The sequence below is a fragment of the Eleutherodactylus coqui genome, chromosome 11 (genome assembly GCF_035609145.1).
Source record: "Eleutherodactylus coqui strain aEleCoq1 chromosome 11, aEleCoq1.hap1, whole genome shotgun sequence".
Classification (NCBI taxonomy): Eukaryota; Metazoa; Chordata; class Amphibia; order Anura; family Eleutherodactylidae; genus Eleutherodactylus; species Eleutherodactylus coqui.
In genome coordinates this window covers 57,937,505-57,945,477 of record NC_089847.1, presented here as the reverse complement: position 1 = coordinate 57,945,477, position 7,973 = coordinate 57,937,505, and the positions used below count along the sequence as shown (strand labels likewise).

Here is a 7,973-nt window from a genome sequence, read left to right as displayed (position 1 = left end):
CAGTGATGGTAAATTTTCTTCCTCGGGGCATTGCTTGCACTGAGAATAGAGAATTTTCCAAAAAGGAATCATACGACGAGGATGGGATTCGAACCCATGCATGCAGAGCACAATAGATTAGCAGTCCATCGCCTTAACCACTCGGTCACCCCGTCAACAAAAGTACCTTTAGCGAACCCACATTTGGAAAACAGTCGTGATGATTCTTAGGCTTCATTTTCTTTCCACATGCAACAGCGCCGTACATCAGACATTGGCTCAGCAGGTCTTGTTTTACATCCAACGTGATGACCCATGCTAATGTCATACATACTAAACATTCAGTCCTCTCTGCTTCTCATTTATGTTGGCATTTCCCTAGCATTCCCTAAATCTGTCAATTCTGCCTTCTATCTAACTTTTAAAGTAAAACAGGCCACAATTCATGCAAGGCAAATGCATGGATTACATACCTATGGACAAGTTATCCATGTCTTTTCCAAAAAGGATCGTCCCAAGCCGATTTCATTTAGAATTGTCACGATGCAAAATGACAGAGAACTGCATGCTGCTGCCAAGTATGTGATGGGACTCGACTTCCTTGCTGTTCTATAGTGGTAGCCACCTGAAACTACATGCTGCATAGGATCTGTTCACACTTAATTTGCCATCTCTGTGACAAATAGCAAAACTTAGAACCACTCCTCAAAATCATCCTACATTTAAAAATTCTTCTCCTGGATCATCCTTGCCATCTTTCTGGTTTTCCACAGTTTTGCTCATGGGCGCTGTGGCTTAGTTGGTTAAAGCGCCTGTCTAGTAAACAGGAGATCCTGAGTTCAACTCTCAGCAGTGCCTTGTTCTCTTATTCTGCTCAATAATCAGCTTTTTTTTCCAAAAGGGAGATGTTCACTAGCCAATGACATTAAAGATGCTCGTCCCACATCCCTAGAATACTCCACCCGAGTGGCAAAGAGTCAGCTCTGGTTTAGGTTTAACAAGTAGATGGTTGCAACGTTTTGCAAAATGTAGGATGGCATAAGGCACGATAAATTAGAGGTGCCGATTCACTATTGCCTGACTGATACGCTACATAATGCCTGTAAATATGTTTAGAGACTTCAATAGCATCCTTCTTGAACAGTGATGGTAAATTTTCTTCCTCGGGGCATTGCTTGCACTGAGAATAGAGAATTTTCCAAAAAGGAATCATACGACGAGGATGGGATTCGAACCCATGCATGCAGAGCACAATAGATTAGCAGTCCATCGCCTTAACCACTCGGCCACCCCGTCAACAAAAGTACCTTTACCGAACCCACATTTGGAAAACAGTCGTGATGATTCTTAGGCTTCATTTTCTTTCCACATGCAACAGCGACGTACATCAGACATTGGCTCAGCAGGTCTTGTTTTACATCCAACGTGATGACCCATGCTAATGGCATACATACTAAACATTCAGTCCTCTCTGCTTCTCATTTATGTTGGCATTTCCCTAGCATTCCCTAAATCTGTCAATTCTGCCTTCTATCTAACTTTTAAAGTAAAACAGGCCACAATTCATGCAAGGCAAATGCATGGATTACATACCTATGGACAAATTATCCATGTCTTTTCCAAAAAGGATCGTCCCAAGCCGATTTCATTTAGAATTGTCACGATGCAAAATGACAGAGAACTGCATGCTGCTGCCAAGTATGTGATGGGACTCGACTTCCTTGCTGTTCTATAGTGGTAGCCACCTGAAACTACATGCTGCATAGGATCTGTTCACACTTAATTTGCCATCTCTGTGACAAATAGCAAAACTTAGAACCACTCCTCAAAATCATCCTACATTTAAAAATTCTTCTCCTGGATCATCCTTGCCATCTTTCTGGTTTTCCACAGTTTTGCTCATGGGCGCTGTGGCTTAGTTGGTTAAAGCGCCTGTCTAGTAAACAGGAAATCCTGAGTTCAACTCTCAGCAGTGCCTTGTTCTCTTATTCTGCTCAATAATCAGCTTTTTTTTCCAAAAGGGAGATGTTCACTAGCCAATGACATTAAAGATGCTCGTCCCACATCCCTAGAATACTCCACCCGAGTGGCAAAGAGTCAGCTCTGGTTTAGTTTTAACAAGTAGATGGTTGCAACGTTTTGCAAAATGTAGGATGGCATAAGGCACGATAAATTAGAGGTGCGGATTCACTATTGCCTGACTGATACGCTACATAATGCCTGTAAATATGTTTAGAGACTTCAATAGCATCCTTCTTGAACAGTGATGGTAAATTTTCTTCCTCGGGGCATTGCTTGCACTGAGAATAGAGAATTTTCCAAAAAGGAATCATACGACGAGGATGGGATTCGAACCCATGCATGCAGAGCACAATAGATTAGCAGTCCATCGCCTTAACCACTCGGTCACCCTGTCAACAAAAGTACCTTTAGCGAACCCACATTTGGAAAACAGTCGTGATGATTCTTAGGCTTCATTTTCTTTCCACATGCAACAGCGCCGTACATCAGACATTGGCTCAGCAGGTCTTGTTTTACATCCAACGTGATGACCCATGCTAATGTCATACATACTAAACATTCAGTCCTCTCTGCTTCTCATTTATGTTGGCATTTCCCTAGCATTCCCTAAATCTGTCAATTCTGCCTTCTATCTAACTTTTAAAGTAAAACAGGCCACAATTCATGCAAGGCAAATGCATGGATTACATACCTATGGACAAATTATCCATGTCTTTTCCAAAAAGGATCGTCCCAAGCCGATTTCATTTAGAATTGTCACGATGCAAAATGACAGAGAACTGCATGCTGCTGCCAAGTATGTGATGGGACTCGACTTCCTTGCTGTTCTATAGTGGTAGCCACCTGAAACTACATGCTGCATAGGATCTGTTCACACTTAATTTGCCATCTCTGTGACAAATAGCAAAACTTAGAACCACTCCTCAAAATCATCCTACATTTAAAAATTCTTCTCCTGGATCATCCTTGCCATCTTTCTGGTTTTCCACAGTTTTGCTCATGGGCGCTGTGGCTTAGTTGGTTAAAGCGCCTGTCTAGTAAACAGGAAATCCTGAGTTCAACTCTCAGCAGTGCCTTGTTCTCTTATTCTGCTCAATAATCAGCTTTTTTTTCCAAAAGGGAGATGTTCACTAGCCAATGACATTAAAGATGCTCGTCCCACATCCCTAGAATACTCCACCCGAGTGGCAAAGAGTCAGCTCTGGTTTAGTTTTAACAAGTAGATGGTTGCAACGTTTTGCAAAATGTAGGATGGCATAAGGCACGATAAATTAGAGGTGCCGATTCACTATTGCCTGACTGATACGCTACATAATGCCTGTAAATATGTTTAGAGACTTCAATAGCATCCTTCTTGAACGGTGATGGTAAATTTTCTTCCTCGGGGCATTGCTTGCGCTGAGCATAGAGAATTTTCCAAAAAGGAATCATACGACGAGGATGGGATTCGAACCCATGCATGCAGAGCACAATGGATTAGCAGTCCATCGCCTTAACCACTCGGCCACCCCGTCAACAAAAGTACCTTTACCGAACCCACATTTGGAAAACAGTCGTGATGATTCTTAGGCTTCATTTTCTTTCCACATGCATGAGCGCCGTACATCAGACATTGGCTCAGCAGGTCTTGTTTTACATCCAACGTGATGACCCATGCTAATGGCATACATACTAAACATTCAGTCCTCTCTGCTTCTCATTTATGTTGGCATTTCCCTAGCATTCCCTAAATCTGTCAATTCTGCCTTCTATCTAACTTTTAAAGTAAAACAGGCCACAATTCATGCAAGGCAAATGCATGGATTACATACCTATGGACAAGTTATCCATGTCTTTTCCAAAAAGGATCGTCCCAAGCCGATTTCATTTAGAATTGTCACGATGCAAAATGACAGAGAACTGCATGCTGCTGCCAAGTATGTGATGGGACTCGACTTCCTTGCTGTTCTATAGTGGTAGCCACCTGAAACTACATGCTGCATAGGATCTGTTCACACTTAATTTGCCATCTCTGTGACAAATAGCAAAACTTAGAACCACTCCTCAAAATCATCCTACATTTAAAAATTCTTCTCCTGGATCATCCTTGCCATCTTTATGGTTTTCCACAGTTTTGCTCATGGGCGCTGTGGCTTAGTTGGTTAAAGCACCTGTCTAGTAAACAGGAGATCCTGAGTTCAACTCTCAGCAGTGCCTTGTTCTCTTATTCTGCTCAATAATCAGCTTTATTTCCAAAAGGGAGATGTTCACTAGCCAATGACATTAAAGATGCTCGTCCTACATCCCTAGAATACTCCACCCGAGTGGCAAAGAGTCAGCTCTGGTTTAGTTTTAACAAGTAGATGGTTGCAACGTTTTGCAAAATGTAGGATGGCATAAGGCACGATAAATTAGAGGTGCCGATTCACTATTGCCTGACTGATACGCTACATAATGCCTGTAAATATGTTTAGAGACTTCAATAGCATCCTTCTTGAACGGTGATGGTACATTTTCTTCCTCGGGGCATTGCTTGCGCTGAGCATAGAGAATTTTCCAAAAAGGAATCATACGACGAGGATGGGATTCGAACCCATGCGTGCAGAGCACAATGGATTAGCAGTCCATCGCCTTAACCACTCGGCCACCCCGTCAACAAAAGTACCTTTACTGAACCCACATTTGGAAAACAGTCGTGATGATTCTTAGGCTTCATTTTCTTTCCACATGCAACAGCGCCGTACATCAGACATTGGCTCAGCAGGTCTTGTTTTACATCCAACGTGATGACCCATGCTAATGGCATACATACTAAACATTCAGTCCTCTCTGCTTCTCATTTATGTTGGCATTTCCCTAGCATTCCCTAAATCTGTCAATTCTGTCTTCTATCTAACTTTTAAAGTAAAATAGGCCACAATTCATGCAAGGCAAATGCATGGATTACATACCTATGGACAAGTTATCCATGTCTTTTCCAAAAAGGATCGTCCCAAGCCGATTTCATTTAGAATTGTCACGATGCAAAATGACAGAGAACTGCATGCTGCTGCCAAGTATGTGATGGGACTCGACTTCCTTGCTGTTCTATAGTGGTAGCCACCTGAAACTACATGCTGCATAGGATCTGTTCACACTTAATTTGCCATCTCTGTGACAAATAGCAAAACTTAGAACCACTCCTCAAAATCATCCTACATTTAAAAATTCTTCTCCTGGATCATCCTTGCCATCTTTCTGGTTTTCCACAGTTTTGCTCATGGGCGCTGTGGCTTAGTTGGTTAAAGCGCCTGTCTAGTAAACAGGAGATCCTGAGTTCAACTCTCAGCAGTGCCTTGTTCTCTTATTCTGCTCAATAATCAGGTTTTTTTTACAAAAGCGAGATGTTCACTAGCCAATGACATTAAAGATGCTCGTCCCACATCCCTAGAATACTCCACCCGAGTGGCAAAGAGTCAGCTCTGGTTTAGTTTTAACAAGTAGATGGTTGCAACGTTTTGCAAAATGTAGGATGGCATAAGGCACGATAAATTAGAGGTGCCGATTCACTATTGCCTGACTGATACGCTACATAATGCCTGTAAATATGTTTAGAGACTTCAATAGCATCCTTCTTGAACGGTGATGGTAAATTTTCTTCCTCGGGGCATTGCTTGCGCTGAGCATAGAGAATTTTCCAAAAAGGAATCATACGACGAGGATGGGATTCGAACCCATGCATGCAGAGCACAATGGATTAGCAGTCCATCGCCTTAATCACTCGGCCACCCCGTCAACAAAAGTACCTTTACCGAACCCACATTTGGAAAACAGTCGTGATGATTCTTAGGCTTCATTTTCTTTCCACACGCAACAGCGCCGTACATCAGACATTGGCTCAGCAGGTCTTGTTTTACATCCAACGTGATGACCCATGCTAATGGCATACATACTAAACATTCAGTCCTCTCTGCTTCTCATTTATGTTGGCATTTCCCTAGCATTCCCTAAATCTGTCAATTCTGCCTTCTATCTAACTTTTAAAGTAAAACAGGCCACAATTCATGCAAGGCAAATGCATGGATTACATACCTATGGACAAATTATCCATGTCTTTTCCAAAAAGGATCGTCCCAAGCCGATTTCATTTAGAATTGTCACGATGCAAAATGACAGAGAACTGCATGCTGCTGCCAAGTATGTGATGGGACTCGACTTCCTTGCTGTTCTATAGTGGTAGCCACCTGAAACTACATGCTGCATAGGATCTGTTCACACTTAATTTGCCATCTCTGTGACAAATAGCAAAACTTAGAACCACTCCTCAAAATCATCCTACATTTAAAAATTCTTCTCCTGGATCATCCTTGCCATCTTTCTGGTTTTCCACAGTTTTGCTCATGGGCGCTGTGGCTTAGTTGGTTAAAGCGCCTGTCTAGTAAACAGGAGATCCTGAGTTCAACTCTCAGCAGTGCCTTGTTCTCTTATTCTGCTCAATAATCAGCTTTTTTTTACAAAAGCGAGATGTTCACTAGCCAATGACATTAAAGATGCTCGTCCCACATCCCTAGAATACTCCACCCGAGTGGCAAAGAGTCAGCTCTGGTTTAGTTTTAACAAGTAGATGGTTGCAACGTTTTGCAAAATGTAGGATGGCATAAGGCACGATAAATTAGAGGTGCCGATTCACTATTGCCTGACTGATACGCTACATAATGCCTGTAAATATGTTTAGAGACTTCAATAGCATCCTTCTTGAACGGTGATGGTAAATTTTCTTCCTCGGGGCATTGCTTGCGCTGAGCATAGAGAATTTTCCAAAAAGGAATCATACGACAAGGATGGGATTTGAACCCATGCGTGCAGAGCACAATGGATTAGCAGTCCATCGCCTTAACCACTCGGCCACCCCATCAACAAAAGTACCTTTACCGAACCCACATTTGGAAAACAGTCGTGATGATTCTTAGGCTTCATTTTCTTTCCACATGCAACAGCGCCGTACATCAGACATTGGCTCAGCAGGTCTTGTTTTACATCCAACGTGATGACCCATGCTAATGGCATACATACTAAACATTCAGTCCTCTCTGCTTCTCATTTATGTTGGCATTTCCCTAGCATTCCCTAAATCTGTCAATTCTGCCTTCTATCTAACTTTTAAAGTAAAACAGGCCACAATTCATGCAAGGCAAATGCATGGATTACATACCTATGGACAAGTTATCCATGTCTTTTCCAAAAAGGATCGTCCCAAGCCGATTTCATTTAGAATTGTCACGATGCAAAATGACAGAGAACTGCATGCTGCTGCCAAGTATGTGATGGGACTCGACTTCCTTGCTGTTCTATAGTGGTAGCCACCTGAAACTACATGCTGCATAGGATCTGTTCACACTTAATTTGCCATCTCTGTGACAAATAGCAAAACTTAGAACCACTCCTCAAAATCATCCTACATTTAAAAATTCTTCTCCTGGATCATCCTTGCCATCTTTCTGGTTTTCCACAGTTTTGCTCATGGGCGCTGTGGCTTAGTTGGTTAAAGCGCCTGTCTAGTAAACAGGAGATCCTGAGTTCAACTCTCAGCAGTGCCTTGTTCTCTTATTCTGCTCAATAATCAGCTTTTTTTTACAAAAGTGAGATGTTCACTAGCCAATGACATTAAAGATGCTCGTCCCACATCCCTAGAATACTCCACCCGAGTGGCAAAGAGTCAGCTCTGGTTTAGTTTTAACAAGTAGATGGTTGCAACGTTTTGCAAAATGTAGGATGGCATAAGGCACGATAAATTAGAGGTGCCGATTCACTATTGCCTGACTGATACGCTACATAATGCCTGTAAATATGTTTAGAGACTTCAATAGCATCCTTCTTGAACGGTGATGGTAAATTTTCTTCCTCGGGGCATTGCTTGCGCTGAGCATAGAGAATTTTCCAAAAAGGAATCATACGACGAGGATGGGATTTGAACCCATGCATGCAGAGCACAATGGATTAGCAGTCCATCGCCT

General features: G+C 42.3%; 1 non-coding gene across 1 annotated transcript; it reads right to left on the bottom strand.

Moving 5' to 3' along the window:
- Positions 1 to 4,552: 4,552 nt before the first annotated feature.
- Positions 4,553 to 4,634, bottom strand: TRNAS-GCU (transfer RNA serine (anticodon GCU)). The gene has a single exon. It is a non-coding gene; the product is annotated as a tRNA-Ser (tRNA).
- Positions 4,635 to 7,973: the final 3,339 nt, after the last annotated feature.